We start from the raw sequence: 8,690 nt of genomic DNA on the forward strand, positions 1-8,690 counted from the left end.
ACAGAATGCTTTATTAGACTTTCCATTTTGTAGGCATTCCTCTTATAATGAAAAAATAATTTTTCCAAGTCATTGCTGAAATCCTAATAAAAAAATCACTGTTCCTCCAACACATATTTATTGAGGACCTACTCAATAATCTAGGTACTATGTGGGAATGCAACTGTGAGCAAAACAAAAATAGTCCCTTCCCTGATGGCATTTCAATCTGGCAACACAGAGAAACGTATGCCAGATGATGAAACCCCCACACAGTCACATAATGTTGTGTGTTGGATTGTTCCATGATCCATTCAGTTAATCTGGGAACTATGTCTCCCAGAATTCTCTTTCCTGTATGGTTCTAGATTAGAGTGGGCCAACAGGTAAATTTGCCCAAGATTTTTAGCGGCAGAAATAAATCAGTGATCTTTACTCTCTGCAAGTCCTTGTAGCCAGAATTCTGGATGGACTGGTGCTTGGGTTTCTGGAGTGGTTTCAATTGTTCTCATTCTCCTCTGCTTTGTGTCCAGTTTTCTTACTGCCCACTGGTCTTGATGACCAGCTACAGCTCTGGCCCACCACCTGATGTTTGGCTGTAGGACCATAGAGCTGGTAGCTGCACTGGAATAACCCCTTCTGGTAGACCTCTCCAGAAGCTCCCATTTGCCTCTTACTCTGGCAATTGGAGACAGTTTCTCAGATTTCTCTGCAGATCCAACTTGTCCACCTACCCAGTGCTTTGGGACTAGCAGTGACTCTTCTTTGGTTGTCTCACTCTCTTAGACTTTTGCTTCCCTAGTTCCTCTTAAAGTTGCAGGAGGTCTATTTCCCATAATAAATCTCTCACTCTTTAATCTTCATAATGTTTCTGCTTCCCTGACTGAACCCTGACCTATACACGTAGTAAGTGCAGTGGAGAACCAAGTGCTACAACAGCATGTTGAACAGAAGGTCCTCAACTAGTCTGGGGATCAGAGAAGTTTCTCTAGGAAGATGACATTTTATCTGAGTTCTCCAGGGAGTTTAGGAGTTATCTGGGTAAGTATTTTCTGCATCTTGGCTCACTCAACATTTATTCCAGCCTCCTGGTGTCTGTCCCTGAATTCCAGAGGCTAAAAGGCTATAAACACTGCATTTCCTTTTCCTTCTTTCCCCTTCTTTTAAAAGATTTTACTTTTTAGAGCTGCGAGGTTCAAAGCAAAATTGAGCTCAAAGTACAAAGGTTTCCCACATACCCCTTCCATCCAAAATACACATCCTCTTGCATCATCAGCATCCTGCCCCAGTGAGGTAGCTCCCAACGCCTTCCCTCTAAAGATCTACTCAGAGTGTGGCAGTCTTCCCAATGTCCCACTCCCTCAAGGGCAGGTGTTCCTCCTGGCTGCATCTAGTTGGCCATCTTGCCCCCCTATCCTAGGCTCAGTCTTTGGAACTCAATGAAAGTTCCTTTTGATTTCTAGTTTGTTGAGAGTTTTAAATAATGAATAAATGCTGGACTTTGTAAAATGCCTTTTCTGTATCTATTGCTATGATTGGGTTGTTTTTCTTCTTTAGGCTGTTGATGTGACAGAATACATTAATTGATTTTAAAATGTTGGATCAGCCTTGTATGTGCGGAATAAATCCGACTTGGTTGTGGTGTATAATTCTTTTTGGGCATTATTGGATTCAGTTTGCTAATATTTTGTTGAGGACTTTTGCATTTATGTTTTTAAGATATGGTGGTGTGTAATTTTCCTTTCTTATAATATCTTTGTCTAGTTTTGGTGTTAGAATAATACTGGCCTCATAGAATGAGTTAAGGAGTATTCCTTCTGCTTCTACCTTCTGGAAGAGATTGTAGAGAATTAATATGATTTTTTCCTTAAATATTGGTGGAATTTACCAGTGAAACCATCTGGGCCTAGTAGTTTCTATTTTAGAAGGTTATTAATTATTGATTCAATTTATTTAATAGATGCTGGCCTATTCAAATGATCTATTTCTTCTTATGTGAGTTTTGGCTAACTGGATCTTTCAAGGAATTGGTGCATTTCATCTAGGCTATCAAATTTCTGAGCATGGAGTTGTTTATAATATTCCTTTTATTCCTTCAATGTCCATGGAATCAGTAGTGATGGCCCCTCATTTATTTATAATATTAGTTTTTTGTGTATTCTGTCTTTTTTCTTAGTTGCCTGGCTGGAGATTTATTAATGTTGCTGATATTTTCAAAGAATCAGCTTTTGGTGTCTTTGCTTTTCTCTATTGATGTTTTATTTTCAATTTCATTGATTTCTACTCTAATTTTTGTTATTTCTTTTCTTCTACTTACTTTGGACTTAATTTGCTCTCCTTTTTTTGTTTCGTAAAGTAGAAGCTTAGATTATTGGTTTTAGGTCTTTTTTTTTTTCTAACGTGTGTGTTCAATGCTATACATTTTCCTTTAAACACTGTTCTCACTGCACCCCATACATTTTTTGGGGGGTAATTTCTGCTTTGCAGAAATTAACATAGCTACTCCAGCTTTCTTTTGATTAGTGTTAGTATGGTATATCTTTCTCCTTCCCTTTACTTTTAATCTATATATGTCTTTATATTTAAAGAGTCTCACTCTGTCACCCAGGCTGGAGTGCAGTGGCACAATCTCAGCTCACTGCAACCTCCGACTCCTGGGTTCAAGTGATTCTCCTGCCTCAGCCTCCCAAGTAGCTGGGACTACAGGCATGTGCCACCACACCCAGCTAATTTTTGTATTTTTAGTGGAGACAGGGTTTCACCATGTTGGCCAGGCTGGTCTCAAACTCCTGACCTCAGGTGATCCATCTGCCTTGACCTCTCAAAGTGCTGGGATTACAGGCATGAGCCACCGCACCCAACTGCACCTTACAAATTTTGATGTTATATTTTCATTTTAATTTAGTTCAAAATATTTTTAAATTCCTCTTGAGATTTTTTTTCACCCACGTGTTATTTAGAAGTGTGTTGTTTAATCTCCAATTATTCTGAGATTTTCTAGCTATCTTATGTTTTTGATTTCTAGTTTAATTCCATTATGGTCTAAAAGCATACATTGTATGATTTATATTCTTTTACACTTGTTAAGGTATGTTTTATGGCCTGGAATGTGGTCTATCTTGGTGAGTGTTCCACAAGAACTTGAGAAGAATGTGTATTCTGCTGTTGTTTGGGAGAAGTATTCTATAAATGTCATTTAGATCCAGCTGTTAGATAGTGCTGTTCAGTTCATGTCCTTACTGACTTTCTGCCTGCTGGCTCTGTTCATTACTGAGAGAGGGTGGTTATGTCTCCAACCATAATTGTGGCTTTGTCTATTTCTCCTGCAGTCCTCTCAGTTTTTGCCTCACGTATTTTGACACTCTGTTGTGAGGGGCATACACATTAAGGACTGCCATGTCTTCTTGAAGAATCAACCCCTTCATCATTATGTAAATGCCCCTCTTTATTCTGGATAATTTTCCTTACTCTGAAATCTGTTTTGCAGAAATTAACATAGCTACTCCAGCTTTCTTTTGATTAGTATTAGTATGGTATATCTTTCTCCTTCCCTTTACTTTTATTCTGTATATGTCTTTATATTTAAAGTGAACTTCTTGTAGACAACATGCCTGGTCTCTTTTGCAGCTAGGTTTCTGAATGAGATTCAGGATTTGTAAATAAGATACAATCATATGAGCCTTGAATTTAGAACTGATTTAATGGCTGAGTGAGTCAAGGCTGGAGGAAGTGGTTTTGCCAGTACAGTGTGTAGGAGGGGCGTTACATTCTGGAGCTGCAACTCCAGCAGCAGCTTCTCGATTTGACAAGTTTGTTTATTGATTGAGTCAGGGCCAACAGCTTCCTCTGCAGCCCAGTCTTGAGGCTGAAGATATTAGTAGCCAAGTGAGGAATGCCTTTACTAGGGTACGCAAAATTGGTTCAACTAAACTCAGTGTTAAAGACGATCACATGTGCCAGGTGCAGTGGCTCATGCCTGTAATCCCAGAACTTTGGGAGGCCGAGGTGGGAGGATCACTTGAAATCAGGAGTTCAAGACCAGCCTGGCCAACATGGCGAAACCTCATCTCTACTAAAAATACAAAAATTAGCCGGGCATTATGGTGTGCACCTGTAATCCCAGCTACTCAGGAGGCTGAGGTGAGAGAGTTATGCAGACTGGGTGATAGAGTGAGACTCTGTCTCAAAAAAAAAAAAAGGGACCACATGGCCAAGTGTGGTGGCTCATGCCTATAATCCCAGCACTTTGAGAGACCAAGGCAGGAGGATTGCTTGAGCTCAGGAGTTCAATGCAAGCCTTATCAACATAGCAAGACCTATTCTCTACTAAAAAATATTAGCCAGGTGTGGTGGTGCATGCCTGTAGTGCCAGCTACAAGGGAAGCTCAAGTGGGAGGATAGCTTGAGCCTAGGACATCATGGCTGCAGTGAGCCCTGATTGCCTCACTCCAGCTTGGGTGACAGTGAGGCCCTGTCTAAAAAAAAGAAAAGACAGAGAGAGAGAGAGAAAGACCATATGGCCATTTTGGGGTCTTCATGCTACTGAACAATAGGCTCAAAGGAGGACCACTTAGTTGGAAGTGAAGTACAAATATGGGAAGAGGGTTATGCATGTCAGTCAGATAAATGAAGGGATTACTAACTGTGGAGGTTATCTATGAACTGGCTTGCTCAACATCTATTTCATCTCCTAGTGTACCTTACTACTCTGCAGAGGCTGGAAAGATGAAAATGATGGCTAAGACTTCCTTGCAGGTAAGCTTTCATCCATTTTGAGATTCTGCCTATCAGATATATTTGCTTGGGAATTGAAATCAGAATTGAGTGAGTGGGAAAAGAGGCAGGATGTAAAGCATCGATTTGCTGGTATAGGTTGTCATAGTAGAGGTGTGACTCTGGGGATAGAAGTGGTAACAACAGCTTCATGATTTGATGAGCAGCTCCTTGTTGTGGTAGAAACAGCCGTTCCCTTAACAGATCAGTTCTGGGATGTGACTCTGGGAGTCTTTTCTGGAAACTCAGTCTAGGGCCTGCTTTTCCAGCACCCCCAAGGATTCTGGAGAATACTGTAACCACTAGGGCTGCACACAAGGAGGAAGTGTGATGTTGAGGACGTGACAAAAGCCCAGCCCAATGGAGCACAAAGGGTGAAACATAGGTTGGAGGTCAGCAGGGCCAGATTGCAATAGGCCACTGGCCTTCTTGGCTCAACCTATGGCACTGTAAAGCCTTGCTTTTGAAGGCGGAATACTGTTAACTAGCCCTTATCTTCAATCAGTTCACTATTTACTTTCTTTCTTTTGTTTTTCTTTTCTTTTTCTTTGAGATGGAGTCTCGCTCTCTCACCCAGGCTGGAGTGCAGTGGTGCAATCTTGGCTCACTGTAACCTCTGCCTCCCAGATTCAAGCGATTCTCCTGCCTCAGCCTCCCAAGTAGCTGGGATTACAGGCACGTACCACCACCCTTGGCTATTTTTTGTATTTTTAGTAAAGACGGAGTTTCATCATGTTGACCAGGTTGGTCTCAAACTCCTGACCTCAGGTGATCTGCCTACCTCGGCCTCTCAAAGTGCTGAGATTACAGGCGTGAGCCACCATGCCCAGCCAGTTCAGTGTTTTCAACAGAAAGACATTACATTGCAGTGGTCAGTTTAGGCTAGATGTAAAGAGCACCTGCTTTTAGCAGGTGGTTTTACGACCCAAAGGAAACGAGTGGCTAGTGTTAGAATGACTTTTAGGAGGAGGCCAACAGCCCATTTAGGGGCTACATACAGCAAGTCTTTCTTTCTTTTCTTTTTTTTTTAAGACAGAGTTTCAGTCTTGTTGTCCAGGCTGGAGTGCAATGGCGCACCTCTGCCTCCCGGGTTCGAGAGATTCTCCTGCCTCAGCCCCCCAAGTAGTTGGGACTACAGGCATGCGCCACGATGCCTGGCTAATTTTGTATTTTTAGTAGAGATGGGATTTCTCCATGTTAGTCAGGCTGGTCTCAAACTCCTGACCTCAGGTGATCCACCCACCTCGGCCTCCCAAAGTGCTGGGATTACAGGCACGAGCCACCGTGCCCAGCCTAGAGCAAGTCTTTCATTGCAGCAGGAAACTGGACTGGATGGCCCTTCATGGACCAGGCAGCCTGGTGATTCTGGACCTCCTCCCCAGATTGGCCTCATTTCTCCATTGCTCTCACCTCTCTGTGGGATTTGACCCAGGGATACAAATGAATCCACCTCTTCTTCATGCTGTTTTCTACTTTAAGAATTGTTGCCCCAGAATAGCCATCTCACATCCACCCCACTCTGGCCTGATTGCCCCACTCATATTATAAATCTCAGAACATACCAGGTGTGGTGGTTCACACCTGTAATCCCAGCACTTTGGGAGGCTGAGGCCGGAGGAGCTCAAGAGTTCGAGATCAGCTTGGGCAATGTAGGGAGACCCCATCTCTAGAAAAAATTTTAAAAATAAGCTGGACATGATGGCACACATCTGTAGTCCCAGCTACTCAGGAGGCTGAGGTGGGAGGATTCCTTGAGCCTAGGAGGTTGAGGCTGCAGTGAGCTGTGATTGCACCACTGCACTCCAGCCTGGGCAACAGAGTAAGACCTTGTCTCCAAAAAAAAATAAAATCTCTAAGCATGACTATGAAAGCAGATTTCTCCTTTCTGCTTGAAATAAACAGGGCCTAAAAGAATCCCTCTTTCCATATATCTTACTCCAAAGGCCTTCCCCTGTGGGTTACCCACCTCTTATCCTTCCTTCAGCAGTAATCCAGCCCTCTGCCTTTTTATAAAGTGTTGTACATCTTTGCATATTCATATTTGTATATCTGCTCTGTCCCCCAGACAAGGGGCTTCTCAAAGCCTGGGGGTCTCTAAGGATAAAGGCTAACACAGTTTGGATGTTTGTCCCCACCCAGATCTTAGGTTGAAACGTAATTCCCAGTATTGGAGGTGGAGCCTGGTGGGAGGTGTTTGGATCATGGAGGCAGATCCCTCATGAATGGCTTGGGCCATCCCTTTGGTGATGAGTAAGCTCTCACTCTGAGATCTCTTGCTTGTTCCTGTTTTCTCCATGTGATGTGCCTGCTCCCTCTCCACCTTCCACTATGACTAAGCTTCCTGAGGCTTCCCTAGAAGGCGAGCATATGCTGGCACCATGCTTTCTGTAAAGCCTGCAGAACCATGAGGCCATTAAACCTCTTTTCTTTACTACCCAGTCTCAGGTATTTCCTTATAGCAGTGCAAGAACAGCCTAATACAGAGGCTGTCTCTTCCTTCAGACTGAGAACCCTGGAGAATATGAAATGGTCTTTCCCATCAGACGGGAAACTCCCAGCATCTCATACTCCTCTGTCTCTCTACATCCCACGCCAGGAAGATGCAAGAAACTTCAGTTTAAAACAAATGGGGAGTTCCCAGACACAGAAGATAAGCAGGGACATCCTCTGAGAGGAAAACTCTGGTGGCTTCAGGGGGATCAAAGCCAGTCCCCACTCCTCTCCTCTCCTGCGTTGAAAGCTCAGAGCAGGCTGGGCATGGTGGCTCATGCCTGTAATCCTAGCACTTTGGGAGGCCAAAGTGGGAGGATCAGTTGAGCTCAGGAGTTTCAGACCAGCCTGGGCAACATAGTGAAACCTTGTATGTATTAAAACAAACAAACAAATAAACAAACCACCAAAATTCAGAGGGGACAGGGGAGGTGGCACACTGCTGTCCTTCTTGTTCCCCTATCATGTAGCACAGGACCTGTGGAATGGAAGGGGCCCTGTCAATGTGTGTTGGGTGATGGACTGGATGAATAAATGATACATCTGTGTGCCTAGGGGGTCCATTCCAGACACCAGGTAGTAAGGCAGCCAGATGAGTTCTAGGCCTGGCCTTTGAGAGACTCTGAGCCGATGGACAAGCTGCTTGTCTGGGCCCCAATCAACTCACCACTGGACAGATCTCTGAGAGATCTGTGGCCCCAAGTTTCTAGAGCCCAGGTCTTACTACTGAGAAGATCCATGGACGTGGGGAAGCACCTACTCATAGTCCCTCAGAGAGTCTGTGTTTGGTTTACATTGAAGCCAGGCATCGTGCCACGTGCCTGTAGTTCTAGCTACTCTGGAGGCTGAGGTGGGAGGATGGGAGCCCAGGAGTTCAAGGCTGCAGTAAGCTATGATCACGCCACTGTACTCCAGCCCAGGCAACAGAGTGAGACCACCTCCCTAAAAAAATAAAAATGAAGATGAAAATGAAAAAAACCAAAAGAGTTTGATTTTCTCACAACAAATTGGTGCCCTGGTTAGTGCTGGCTGCCCATTCCATCATTCTTTCAGTCGACTTTCTGAGTCTATCAAACTGCAGTAAAGTCTTCTTTGGCTCCAGAATGGAGCCAGGATCTTCTCCAGCCAAATGTCTCTGAGGCCAGCTGGGGTCAGTGGAAACTGTGGGGAGAGGGATGGGGAAGAGTGGGTTCTATCTTTGCTCACATCCTGGAGTTGTTTCTGACCTGCCCAGGAGAGGCTGCCCCCCGCCGGAACTGGACTCTTCCTTGGCTTTAAGATGTGAAGTCAGGCAGCTGGAGGGACAGACACCTCATCTGACCACTGTTCTATGGACCAAAGGCAGGATGAGCATGGCAGGCGCAGAGGCTGCAGTTGGAAACTTGAAACCCTTGCCTGGAAAATGAAGAGCCAGGCCCTGATTTGGAATGAATACGCTTAAAATAAAA

This window comes from Nomascus leucogenys, chromosome 24 (assembly GCF_006542625.1).
Source record: "Nomascus leucogenys isolate Asia chromosome 24, Asia_NLE_v1, whole genome shotgun sequence".
Lineage (NCBI taxonomy): Eukaryota > Metazoa > Chordata > Mammalia > Primates > Hylobatidae > Nomascus > Nomascus leucogenys.